The sequence below is a fragment of the Marmota flaviventris genome, chromosome X (assembly GCF_047511675.1).
Source record: "Marmota flaviventris isolate mMarFla1 chromosome X, mMarFla1.hap1, whole genome shotgun sequence".
Classification (NCBI taxonomy): domain Eukaryota; kingdom Metazoa; phylum Chordata; class Mammalia; order Rodentia; family Sciuridae; genus Marmota; species Marmota flaviventris.
This window is the reverse complement of record NC_092518.1, coordinates 105,751,196-105,764,728: the sequence shown is the minus strand read 5'-3', so window position 1 is coordinate 105,764,728 and position 13,533 is coordinate 105,751,196. Positions and strand designations below refer to the sequence as shown.

The 13,533-nt window shown below is 35.1% G+C and overlaps 1 pseudogene; it reads right to left on the bottom strand.

Moving 5' to 3' along the window:
- Positions 1–570: 570 nt before the first annotated feature.
- The window catches only part of LOC114089927 (cleavage and polyadenylation specificity factor subunit 5 pseudogene), a 61,071-nt pseudogene continuing 48,108 nt past the window's right edge, over positions 571–13,533 (bottom strand).

Here is a 13,533-nt window from a genome sequence, read left to right as displayed (position 1 = left end):
GAGTATTGTTCATTAATATTGTTCAACATTGATTAATAGATTTTGAGGGTGAACTTTTAATTTAACAATACTGATTATATGTGTAATCATCATTTATATATATGTATTACAAATTTTATATTTTTATGTGGTGACATTTATCAGCTTTTATCTTTGTGGTTTGTGATTTGTTTTCACTTTATAAATGTGTTTTGTAGTTCAATGAGAAATTTTGTAAAAATACAAATTTCATTTTCTTTAATGTACAAAAATATGAGTAGAACCAAAAATATGTAAAAGTTATCACATTTGTTTACATTGCTAATGACTTTTTATTCCTTATTTATTCACTTACTTTTGAGTCAGGGTCTTCTATGTTGCCTATTTGGTCTCAAGTTCCTGGAGCAGCTAGAACTAGAGATGTGTGTCACCATGGCTGGCTAAATTTATTATTCAAAAAATAAAAAGTAGGTGGCAGTTTAGGGATCAGGAAAGAGAGACCCCCCCAATTGTACATTTTTACTTCTACACTGTGTATAGCTTTGTTCAGAGATGGTTTCTTTTACTTCTACATTGTGCAGGAATTAAGTTTTAGATAGAATTGAACCTGCTCAACAGCTGAGGGAGACTAGAAATAATGGGTCCATATCCTGTTACACTGTCATAAAGCTCAAAAAATGGTGTAGCTGACACTTTGTATATCATAGATTCTATAAACAAATCTTCCTCTGGAAGCTGAACCAGAAAAATCCTCTCATGATTCTTGGGCTTTGTAATATGTGTGGAAATATAAGGAGTCTAAGGAAGTTCAGAATTTGATCTCTATCAGTTACCAATACAGTCAATGATGGCCCAGGACTCCATCTTGATGACATAGCACGTCTGTTATTAAGTGTTTTAGTCCTTCAACTTCATCTTCTCCTATGTTGAGCTGATTACCAGGTAATTTGAAGAAATATGTTCCCAGCTATAGCACTAGCACATGGGGTAGCTGGTGCTCTTCTACAATCAGAACTTCTTCTATGATCCTCTTTATTCCAATTTTATCAAAATTTCCCCTCATATTCTGAAACCTGGCTACAATGAAACTAATCCCCAAGAGGAGCTATTTTGTTTCAAAGGTATGACTGGTAAAAGGATAAAGGTTGGTAGTGTGCTCCAAGGTAAGGAGTCTGATTGGCTGGATGGATATATTTGTTGTTGAACTGGTAGATCTCCTGGGACCAGTCAGTCAGCCAGAGAGTATTTAGGCCAGATTGCTGGTAAGCTCCTCTGGCACTGGCAGTGAGCTAAAAGTGGGAAGCAAGGGAGACTTTCCAAGTGTGGGCAGTGGTTACCTGTATCCTGTTCAGCAGCTGGAGGCATCTATTAACACAAGAACACAAGAGGAGGCATCTGGCCCACACTAAGTAGCAATGCTACATATCAAGTTGCTATATGCTTTAATTTGAATCTTAAATGTTCTGGAAAGGCCCATGTGTTAAGAGCTTAATCTCCATGCCAGGCATTGTGGCATACACCTATAATCCCAACAACTCAGGGGGCTGAAGCAGGAAGATGACAAGTTCAAAGCCAGCCTCAGCAATTTAATGAAGCCATAAGCAACTTAGTGAGCCCCTAAGCAACTTAGCAAGACCCTGTCTCAAAATAAAATATAAAAAAGGGGCTGGGGATGTAGCTCAGTGGTTAAGCATGCCTGGGTTCATTTCCTAGTACCAAGCAAACAAAAAAAGAGTTTAATCTTCAGCCCATGTTGATTTTGGGATGTAGTAGAATCTTTGAATGGTGGCCTAGTAGGAAGTATTCAGGTCATTGAGGATATGTCCTGAAAATGATTATGGGACCCCAGCATCTTCCTTCTTGCTTCCTCATCATGAAGTAAATTGTTTTGCTCCATCATGTGCTCCCTACTTTTGCCATATAGCACCTACACTAAAAGCAATGACTCCACCTGATCTTGGAGTAGAAACTCTAAAACCATGAGCCAAACGATAACTATTCTCTTTATAAACTGATTGTCTCAAGTATTTGTTATAGTGTGTTAACTTTCATCACTGTGACAAAATATCTGAGAATAACAAATTAAAGGAGGAATGATTTGATTTGGCTTATGGTTTCAGAGGGTTCCATCAATGCTATGGGTATGTGATGAGGTACAGCATCATGACAGAGAATTCATGGTAGAATAAACTGTTAACACAAGGGCCTTGAGGAACATTTGAGATCCAAATTATAGTATATGTAACTGGATTTATAACAAAAGTAGCATTACTACTCAGTGTGGGCCAGATGCCTCCTCTTGTGCTCTCATGTTAATGGATGACTGCAGCTGCATGGTGGAACAGAGCTGCTACCTCATGGTGAGAGAGGGAGAGAGAGAGAGAGAGAGAGAGAGAGAGAGAGAGAGAGAGAGAGAGAGAGAGAGAGAGAAAGAACACACAAGAGAGGGGTGCATGTGTGAGTGAGCATGAGGAGGAACAAGATATATCTAATGGCATGCTCCCAAACACCCATTCCCTTCAACTAGGTTTTTCAATCTACGGTTTCTACCTCTTCCCAGTAGTCCCTTCAGCTATGAATCCATCAATTGATTAATCAATTGATGGGATTAGAGATCTCATGATTCAATTACTTACCAAAAGCCCCATGTGGGGAAGGCCCAAGATGTCTATATTTAGATTCCCACATCAAGACTTCTAGGTGGTTTTGTTTTAATATGTAGTCAAGGTCATAAACACCCTGATTCAGCATATGTAGTCAAGGTCATAAATATCTGCTTGTGATCATGTGCTCACTATGTAACCTATTGGAACCATGCCTTCTTTGTTTGGCCTGCACATAGAAAAGTCCTATGGAACATTCAGGGAACTGCTGCTGCCTTCAAATAAAGCATGTCTACTATCTCAACTAGGTTTGCAACTTTTTCCAACTGCCAGAATCCCAAACCTTCTTCCTAGGGTCTGAGCCCCTCCAGGACACTCTCACTTCCTCTGAATATTGATATACAGGGGACTAAGCCTTCAACCCATGAGCTTTTGGGGGACATTCCAGATTCAAACCATAACACACATCATAAAAATATCTTTTTCTAGTCTTTCTGTTCTCTCCCAATGTTTTGTTTTTCCCTGACCCAGCTACCACTGTGTTAATTACTGTAGCTTTATGATGAATCTTTATCTCTGGTAAGGCAAATTTTATTTCATTATTATTCCTTGATGTTTTCTTGATTATTTTTATGCATTTGTTGTTTCCAAGTGAGTTTTAGGATCAAGTTGTCCTCTATTAATATCCATTTGGAACTTATATTGGAATTTCCTTGAATTTATTGGTCAACTTGGGAACAATTGTGAACTTTAAAATATTTTCTGCATATTAGCAAACAGGTACAAGTTTATATAGGTTTCTTTGATAGCATAATCAACTGTTAATGATAGCAATTCTGATTCTTCATATTTAATCCATAGACCTTTATCTTTTCCTTTTTTATATCAACTACTATCTCCACTGTGTGCTTAACAGAAACAGCAACAGAAGTCATTCTTGTTATTTTCCTAACTTTATAAGGAATATTATATTTCAAATATTTTACTATTAACATGTCCACTATTGGTTTGGAGTTGATAGCTTTATATTAGGTTGAGGAGGATTCAGTGCATTCATGGTTTTCTAAAAATGGTTGTTTCATTCATAAGTGGGCATTGGATTTTCTTTAAAAAAATTTTTTTTTTAGATGTTGAAGGACCTTTATTTTATTCATTTATTTAGATGTGGTGCTGAGAATTGAACCCATAGCCTCACACATGCTAGGCAAATACTCTACCACTGAGCCACAACTCCAGCTCATGGGCATTGGATTTTCAAAAACAATTTTCTGTATCCACATTATCATTTCATACTTCCCTTTTAATCTTAAAATTATTATTTATAGAAACAGATTTTCTAATATTGAAAGATCTTTGCATTCCTGGATTAAGCTACATGTGGTCATCATGTGTTTTAAAATACATGTTTGATTTGGTTTGCTAATATTTTATTTATAAACTGTATATATGTTAAAAATAAGATTGATTTGTTTTTTTTAATATTAGTAGTTATGATTTTGAATATTTTGGTTCCAGTATATCACAAGTTATATCTTCATTCCATGTATTATTAATTTGCCTTTTCTTTTCTCTTTCATGATCACAATTAATATGTGGTTTCCATATGTTACTAATCTTTTCAAAGACTGGATTCAATACTAGTTTGTTGATCCTTTGTATTATTAATCCTCTGCATTGCTTCATTTTTAATTTAACTAATTTTCTTTATATAACATATATATTATTTTGGTCTTTATAATTTCCTTATGTTTTCTCATTTTCTTCTAACTTCTTGAGATTTTGAAACTTAGACTTTTTTAATACCAGCATATCAAGTAAGCACTTATTGATATATTGCTATTTTAGCTGAATTCCCTGAGTTATGATTCATAGCTCTTTCATTATTTTCACTTTTTTTCAAATTTCTATTACAATGTTTTGTTTGGCCCATGTATTGAACATTTTATATTTTCAGATGCATAAAATGATCCATTCACATTTAGTATTTATAAAAATTTTATAAATATATTTATATATGTAATTTCATATATTATTTTCTAATCATGAATAGCAATTGGTCCTTTTTCTTTAAAGTTAATTTTTCTGAAATACAAATAATTGCTCCAGCTTTGATTTTATAGGTCTTATGTTTTTATTATTGTTTATTAATTTTTTAAGAAATAAATGACAGCAGAATATATTACAATTCTTATTACACATATACAGCACAACTTTTCACATCTCTGGCTGTGTATAAAGTATGTTGACACCAATTTGAGTCTACATACATGTGCTTTGGATAATGATGTCTATCATATTCCACCATCCTTGCTAATCCCCTGCCCCCTCCTTTTCCCTCCCACCCCTCTGCCCCATCTAGAATTCATGTTCATCATCGCTATCAATAGAGAAATGCAAATCAAAACTACTCTAAGATATCATCTCACTCCAGTCAGAATGGCAGCTATTAAGAATACAAACAACAATAAGTGTTGGTAAGGATGTGGGGAAAAGGTACACTCATACATTGCTGGTGGGACTGTAAATTGGTGCAGCCAATATGGAAAGCAGTGTTGGGGATTCCTTGGAAAATTGGGACTGGAACCATCATTTGACCCAGCTATTCCTCTCCTTGGTCTAGATTCCAAAAGACTTTAAAAAAGCATACTATAGGGACATAGCCACATCAATGTTTACTGCAGCACAATTCACAATAGCTAAATTGTGAAGCCAACCTAGATGCCCTTCATTGTATGAATGGATAAAAAAATGTGGCATATATACACAAAGGAATTTTACTCAGCAATAAAAGAGAATAAAAATCATGGCATTTGCATATAAATGGATGGCATTGAAAAGATAATGCTAAGTGAAGTTAGCCAATCCCCCCCCAAAAAAATGCTGAATGTTTTCTCTGATATAAGAAGGATGCCTCATAGTGGGGTAAGGATGGGGAGCATGGGAGGAATAGATGAATTATGGGTCCTATGTTTTTATCCATCTTTTTGCTTTAAGCCATTTTATTGCCAATGGATTCTTTGAAAAGATTATTTCTTTTTTAAATTTCTTTTTGTGAATATCTGGCTTTCAACCTGATAGCTTAGTCAATTTATATTTATTGTATTTACCAAACACTCAAATTTATTTTGTCATCTTATTTTATCCTTTCCACCTACCATCCTTTTTCTATTTGCTCTTTACTTTCTTGTACTCTATTAGATTATTTAAATTTTCTTTATTTGTAGGGGCTTTTGGAGAATTAGCTTATAAGTCTACTACCTACTGTTCTTTGTTTCTGTCACCTGTTCTGTTCTCTTTCATGAGAGGTAAGCCAGGCATCTAAAAACTATTGTTTTATTTTGTTCATGAAATTAGTGCATCATTTACTATAAGTCAGTAATTCATGTTTTTAATCCATCTAGAATTTATCTTGGAAGATGGCATAAACTAAAATACCTATTCTTCCTAAATTTCCAAATTGCCAACGAACTGTTGCAGCATCATTATTGAAGAATTCTTTATGTTTTCATTGATTTACAATGGTACCTAATAATGTACTCATTCTTGTACAGATTGGGATCTATTTTTCAAGATATTTAGAATTTCACATAGATATGTATGTTTATTATTATTCTAATGATTGTAACTTTATAATTAATTTTTGTACCAAATAACATCCTACCCTCCTCATTCTCCTTTGTTGTGTAAAATTTTACTATTTCATATTGTTATTGTTCTGGATTTAAAAAAAATTTTGGCAAGTTCAATGTCAAGATCATTGTATTGTCTTGAGCAACTAATAAAAAAATGAAAGAGAAAAAAATTATGGTTCAAGGGGCCAGGGTTGTAGCTCAGTCATAAAGTGCTTGCCTAGCATGCATGAGGCACTGGGTTTGATTTCCAGCACCACATAAAAATAAAAACAAATAAAGTAAAGGTATTGTGTTCACCTACAACTAAAAAATAAATAAAAATAAAATATACTTCAAGTTTTTCTTTTTAACTCATCAGATGTGAATGTTATTTTAGGTACATTAGTAAAGTCATATATAAGCCATATATATATTCTCTACTCTTATTTATTGATAAATATCTTGGGCTACTATTTTCTAGATTAAAAATGTATAATGTGAGAGATCCACCCACATCGGCCTCTATAGGGCCTGGGCATACAGCAGGCCGGGTGCACCCCTTTGCTGGTGGGGAAGACACTCACCAGAGCCTAGCCTCTGGTGCAGGACCACCCCTTCTGACCAATGCAGTACTGCGGGAGCTAAGATCCAGCCCAGATGGCTCACAAAAACCCATGAGGGATCCAGGATTTCAGTAGGCCAAATTCACCCCTCCCCTGGCGGGCAGACACTGCCAGAACCTAGCCTTTGGAGCAGGACTGCCCCTTCCTACTAGCAGACTACCGCAGGAGGGACCCACCCACTCCAACTTCCTCAGGACCCAGATCCAGGATGCAGTAGCATCCTTTGAGGGACACCAGCAGGGTCGGAAAGCCCAACATCAAGGTGCGGTACAGACAATCTGCACAGGTACTACAAGAATATGGAGAAGAAACTGTAATATCTCAGATCCACACTGCAATAAAGGAAAACACATAGACAACATGAAAAAAAAACAAGGGAGGAAAGTACCCCAAACAAACCAGGACACTATAACAACAGAACTATGGACAGTGAAGTTGATGAAATGTCAGAGAAGGAGTTCAGAAGGTTCATAATTAAAATGATCACTGAATTAAAGAATGACCTAAATGAGCAAATACAAGCAAAAATTGATCACTCCAACAATGAGATAAGAGAGCAAATACAGGTAGCAAAAGATTACTTTGAGAGAGAGAGAGAGAGAGAGAGAGAGAGAGAGAGAGAGACTCTGAAAAACAAAACAGTCAGAAATCCTTGAAATGAAGGATACAATAAATCAAATAAAAAATTCAATAGAAAGCATAACCAACAGACTAGATCACTTGGAAGAAAGAACGTCAGATAATGAAGACAAAATATACAATCTGGAAAATAAAGTTGATCACACAGTGAAGAAAGATAGAAACAATGAACAGAACATCTAAGAATTATGGGACAGCATCAAAAGACCAAATCTAAAAGTCTTTGGGATAGAAGAAGGCACAGAGTTTCAAACCAAAGAAATGCACAATCTCTTCAATGAGATAATATCAGAAAATTTCCCAAGCATAAAGAACTAATTGGAAACCAAATACAAGAGGCTTACAGGACACCAAATGTACAAAATTACAACAGATCTACACCAAGGCACATTATAATGAAAATGCCTAGCATACAGAATAAAGACAGAATCTTAAAAGCCGCAACAGAAAATAATCTGATTGTATATAGGGGGAGACCAATTTGTATCTCAGCAGATTTTTCAACCCAGAGCTTCAAAGTCAAGAGATTGTAGAACAACATATACCAAGCTCTGAAAGAAAATGGATGCCAACCAATAATCTTATATCCAGCAAAACTAAGCTTTAGATTTGATGATGAAATTAAAACCTTCCATGATAAACAAAATTTAAAAGAATTTCCAATGAGTAAGCCTGCATTATGGAACATCCTCAGCAAAATATTCCAAGAAGAGGAAATGAAAAACAATGATGAAAATCAACAGAGGGAGGGATTACACTAAAGAAAAATCTAATCAGAGGGGAAACCAACTCATGTTAAATACCAAAAATAAACAAAAATGGCTGGGAATACAAATCATGTCTCAATAATAGCTCTGAATGTTAATGGCCTAAACTCACCAATCAAAAGACATAGACTAGCAGATTGGATCAAAAAAAAAAAAAAAAAGACCCAACAATATGCTGCCTTCAATAGACACATCTCATAGATAAAGACATTCACAGACTGAAGGTTAAGGGTTTGAAAAAATCACACCAGTCCCTTGGACTGTGGAAGCAAGCAAGGGTTTCCATCCTCATATCAGATAAAGTAGACTTCAAACTAAACTCAATCAAAAAGGATAAAGAAGGACACTACATACTGCTCAAGGGAAACATACACCAACAAGACTTAACAATTATAAATATGTATGCCCCAAACAATGGAGCAGCTATGTTCATCAAACAAACTCTTCTCAAGTTCAAGAATCAAATAGACCACAACACAATAATTTTGGGTGACTTTAACACACTTCTTTCATCACTAGATAGATCTTCCAAACAAAAACTGAAAAAAGAAACTCTAGAACTCAATAATACAATCAATATCAGACATAACTGACATATAGAGAATATTCAAACATTCAATGAGAGAATATACTTTCTTCTCAGCAGCACATAGATCCTTCTCTAAAATAGACAATATCCTATGCCACAAAGCAACTCTTAGCAAATATAAAAAAGTAGAGATACTACCCCATTCTATCAGAGCATAATGGAATGAAATTAGAAATCAATGATAAAATAAGAAATAAAATCCACTCTAACACCTGGAGACTAAATAGTATGCTACTGAATGAACAATGTGTTACAGAGGACATCAAGGAGGAGACTAAAAAGTTTTTAGAGGTGAATGAGAACACAGACACAACATATCAAAATCTCTGGGACACTATGAAAGCAGTTCTAAGAGAAAGTTCATGCATGGAGTATATTCCTTAAAAGAAGAAAAAGTCAACAAATAAAAGACATAACACTACATCTCAAAGCCCCAGAAAAAGAAGAACAAATCTACACCAAAAGCAGAAGAAGACAGGAAATAATTGAAATCAGAGCTGTAATCAATGAAATTGAAACAAAAGAAACAATTGAAAAAATTAACAGAACAAAAAATTGGTCCTTTGAAAAATATAAATAAAATTGACAGATGCTTAGCCATGCTAACGAAGAGAAGGAGACAGAAAAATCATTATCATATGTGATGAAAAAGGAAATATCACAACAGACACTACAGAAATAAAGAAGATAATTAGAAATTATTTTGAAAACCTGTACTCCAATAAAATAGAAAATATTAAAGGCATTGACAAATTTCTAGTCATATAATTTGCCCAAATTGAATCAGGATGATATTAACAATTTAAACAGATCAATTTCAAGTGACGAGATAGCAGACACCATCAAAAGTCTACCAACCAAGAAAAGTCCAGGACCAGATGGATACACAGCGAAGTTCTACAAGTCCTTTAAAGAAGAACTAATACCAATACTCTTCAATTTATTTCAGGAAATAGAAAAAGAGGCAGCACTTCCAAACTCATTCTATGAGGCCAACATCACTCTGATTCCAAAACCAGACAAAGACACATCAAAAAAAAGAGAAAATATCAGACCAATATCTCTAATGAACATAGATGCAAAAATTCTCAATAAAATTCTGGCAAATGAAATACAAAAACATATCAAAAAGATCTTGCACCATGATCTAGTGGGATTCATCCCAGGGATACAAGTTTGGTTCAACATATGGAAATCAATAAATGTAATTCATCACATCAATAGACTTAAAGACAAGAATCATATGATCATCTCAATAGATGCAGGAAAAGCATTTGACAAAACATAGCACCCCTTAATGTTCAAAACACTAGAAAAATTAGGGATAACAGGAACCTATCTCAACATCATAAAGGCTATCTATGCTAAGCCCCAGGCCAACATCATTCTAAATGGAGAAAAATTGAAGGCATTCCCTCTAAAAACTGAAACAAGGCAGGGGTGCTCTTTTTCACCACTTCTATTTAACATAGTTCTTGAAACGCTGGCCAGAGCAATTAGACAGATGAAAGAAATTAAAGGGATACACATAGGAAAAGAAGAACTCAAACTGGCACTATTTGCTGATGATATGATTCTGTACCTGGAATACCATAAAAGTTCCACCAGAAAACTCCTAGAACACGTAAATAAATTCAACAAAGTATCAGGATATAAAATCAACACCCATAAATCAAAGGCATTTCTGTATATCAGTGGCAAATCCTCTGAGAGGGAAATGAGGAAAACTACCCCATTTACAATAGCCTCAAAAAATAAATAACCTGGGAATCAACTTAACAAAAGAGGTGAAAGACCTGTACAAGGAAAACTACAGAACCCTAAAGAAAGAAATCAAAGACCTTAGAAGATGGAAAGATCAACATTGCTCTTGGATAGGCAGAATTAATATTATCAAAATGACCATACTTCCAAAAGCACTCTACATATTTAATGCAATTCTGGTCAAAATTCCAATGGCATTCCTCATAGAAATAGAAAAAACAATCATGAAATTCATCTGGAAAAATAAGAGACCCAGAATAGCTAAAGCAATCCTTAGCAGGAAGAGTGAAGCAGGTAGCATCACTATACCAGACCTTAAACTATACTACAGAGCAATAGTAACAAAACCAGCATGGTATTGGCACCAAAACAGACTGGTAGACCAGTGGTACAGAATAGAGGACACAGAGATTAACCCACAAAACTACAACTATCTTATATTAGACAAAAGTGCCAAGAACATGCTTTGGAGAAAAGATAGCCTCTTTAACAAATATTTCTGGGAAAACTGGAAATCCATATGCAACAAAATGAAATTAAACTCCTATATCTCACTATGCACAAAACTCAACTCAAAGTAGATCAAGGACCTAGGAATTATACCAGAGACCCTGCATCTAATAGAAGAAAAATTAGTACCCAGTCTTCATCATGTGGGATTAGGTCCCGACTTCCTTAATAAGACTCCTGTGGCACAAGAATTAAAACCAATAATCAATAAATGGAATGGGCTTAAACTACAAAGTTTCTTCTCTTCAAAATAAAGAATCTTTGAGGTTAATAGAGCACCTACATCTTGGGAGCAAATCTTTACCCCTCACACATCAGATAGATCAATAATCTGTAGGGTATATAAAGAACTCAAAAAGCTAAACAACAAACAAACAAACAACCCAATCAATAAATGGCCCAATGACCTGAAGGGACATTTCAAAGAAGCTGATGTACAATCACTCAACAAATACATGAAAAAATGTTCATCATCACTAGCAATTAGAGAAATGCAATTTAAAACCTCTCTAAGATTTCATCTCCCTCCAGTCAGAATGGCACGATTATGAAAACAAATAACAATAAGTGTTTGCAAGGATGTGGGGGAAAAGGTACACTCATACACTGCTGGTGGGACTGCAAATTGGTGCAGCCAATATGGAAAGTGTATGGAGATTTCTTGGAAAATTGGGAATGGAACCACCATTTGACCCAGCTATCCCTCTCCTCAGTCTATACCCAAAGGACTTAAAAACAGCATACTACAGGGACACAGCCACAACAATGTTTATAGCAGCACAATTCACAATAGCTAAACTGTGGAACTAACCTAGATGCCCTTCAATAAATCAATGGATAAAAAAATGTGGCATATATACACAATGGAATATTACTCACCAATAAAAGAGAGTAAAATCATGGCATTTGCCGGTAAATGAATGGCATTGGAGAAGATAATGCTAAGTGAAGTTAGCCAATCCCCCGCCAAAAAAAAAAAAAAAAAAAAACAATTCCCAATGTCTTCTCTGATATAAGGAAGCTGATTCATAGTGAGGTTGGGAGGGGGAGCATGGGAGGAACAGAGGAACTCTAGATAGGGCAGAGGGTTGGGAGGGGAAGGGAAGTTACATGGGGTAATTAATGGGATTACAGGCATGCACCCCTACATGCAGGTCTCTCACATTATTTTAAAATCCACTTTCTTCTCTTGCTTGTTTTGATTTTGAGCTGAATTATTGTTTTTCTTAGAATTACTTAGATCTACTCTATATCCTGAGTTCTTGCATGTTGAAAGTAATTCCAGATACCTTTATGTTTTGAGGATAGCTTGGATGGGCATAACATTTTTGGTCATAATTTCTTTCCCTGAGAATTTTAAAATATTGTTATATTATATTTTAGCAAGAGAATTAAGACCATCTGAGTTCTTATTTCCATTCATAAGTGATTATTTTGCATGGATGCCTTTAGAAGCCTTTGTTTAATTTTGAAGTTAGCTACTTTCGCGGATTTGTTGATAATATTTGTGCATCATGTTTTCCAGCATAATATGAGTTCTTTTCATAATTAAATTATCAAGTGTGTTGGACATTATGAATTCAATAATCAAATTTTTTTCACCACTGTCTTCAAACATATTTTATTGGATGTTTCTTTCTCGTCCTTAAGTGACATATTAGGTATACCTCATAGATTTTTGGTCAATTTTAGGCATTAATTTTTAAAAAAATCTAACCTTAGGTGTCAAAACATCCAATATATAATGCTGGGAATTGAATCTAGGTCCTCATATATGCTAGGTAAGCTCTGTATCATTGAGAAATATCTTTAGCCCCAAATCCAATATAATCTAAATAAAAACTTCTTCCTTGCATCTAAACTAAAATTTATTATCTTTCTCTAGCCAGGCTTGGAAATTTTCATTCAATTCTTCTTCAACATGGGTCATAGGGAATAAATGAAGATTTATACGAAATAACTAAATTCCAGCAACAACCCCTCATCATTGTGACAATCAAAAACACCCCCTATACATTTACAGATGTCCTCTGGTAGTGGTTGTCCACCTGGATGATTTTGTCCACTAACGGACAGTGATGACTAATTTTAAATATCAACTTGACTGGATTAAGGGATAGCCAGTAAAGCTTTATTTTCATGTGTATCTGAAAAGGTGTTTCCTGAGGAGATTGTCATGTGAGTTGGTGGACTGAGTGGCAAAGATTCACCTTCAATATGAGTGGGCATCAAACATGGTTCAAGGCCCAGATAGAAGAAAAAGGTGAGGAAAGATTGATTCCCTTTCTTTCACATTTCCTTCTAGTATACGCTTCTCCTTCCCTTGTACATCAGAGTTCCAGATTCTCTGTCCTTTAGATTTCTGAAGTTATGCTACCAACCCCCAATCCCTCCTTGGTTCTTAGTTTTCAGTCTCAGACTGAGAGTTATACTGTTAGGGTCCCTGGT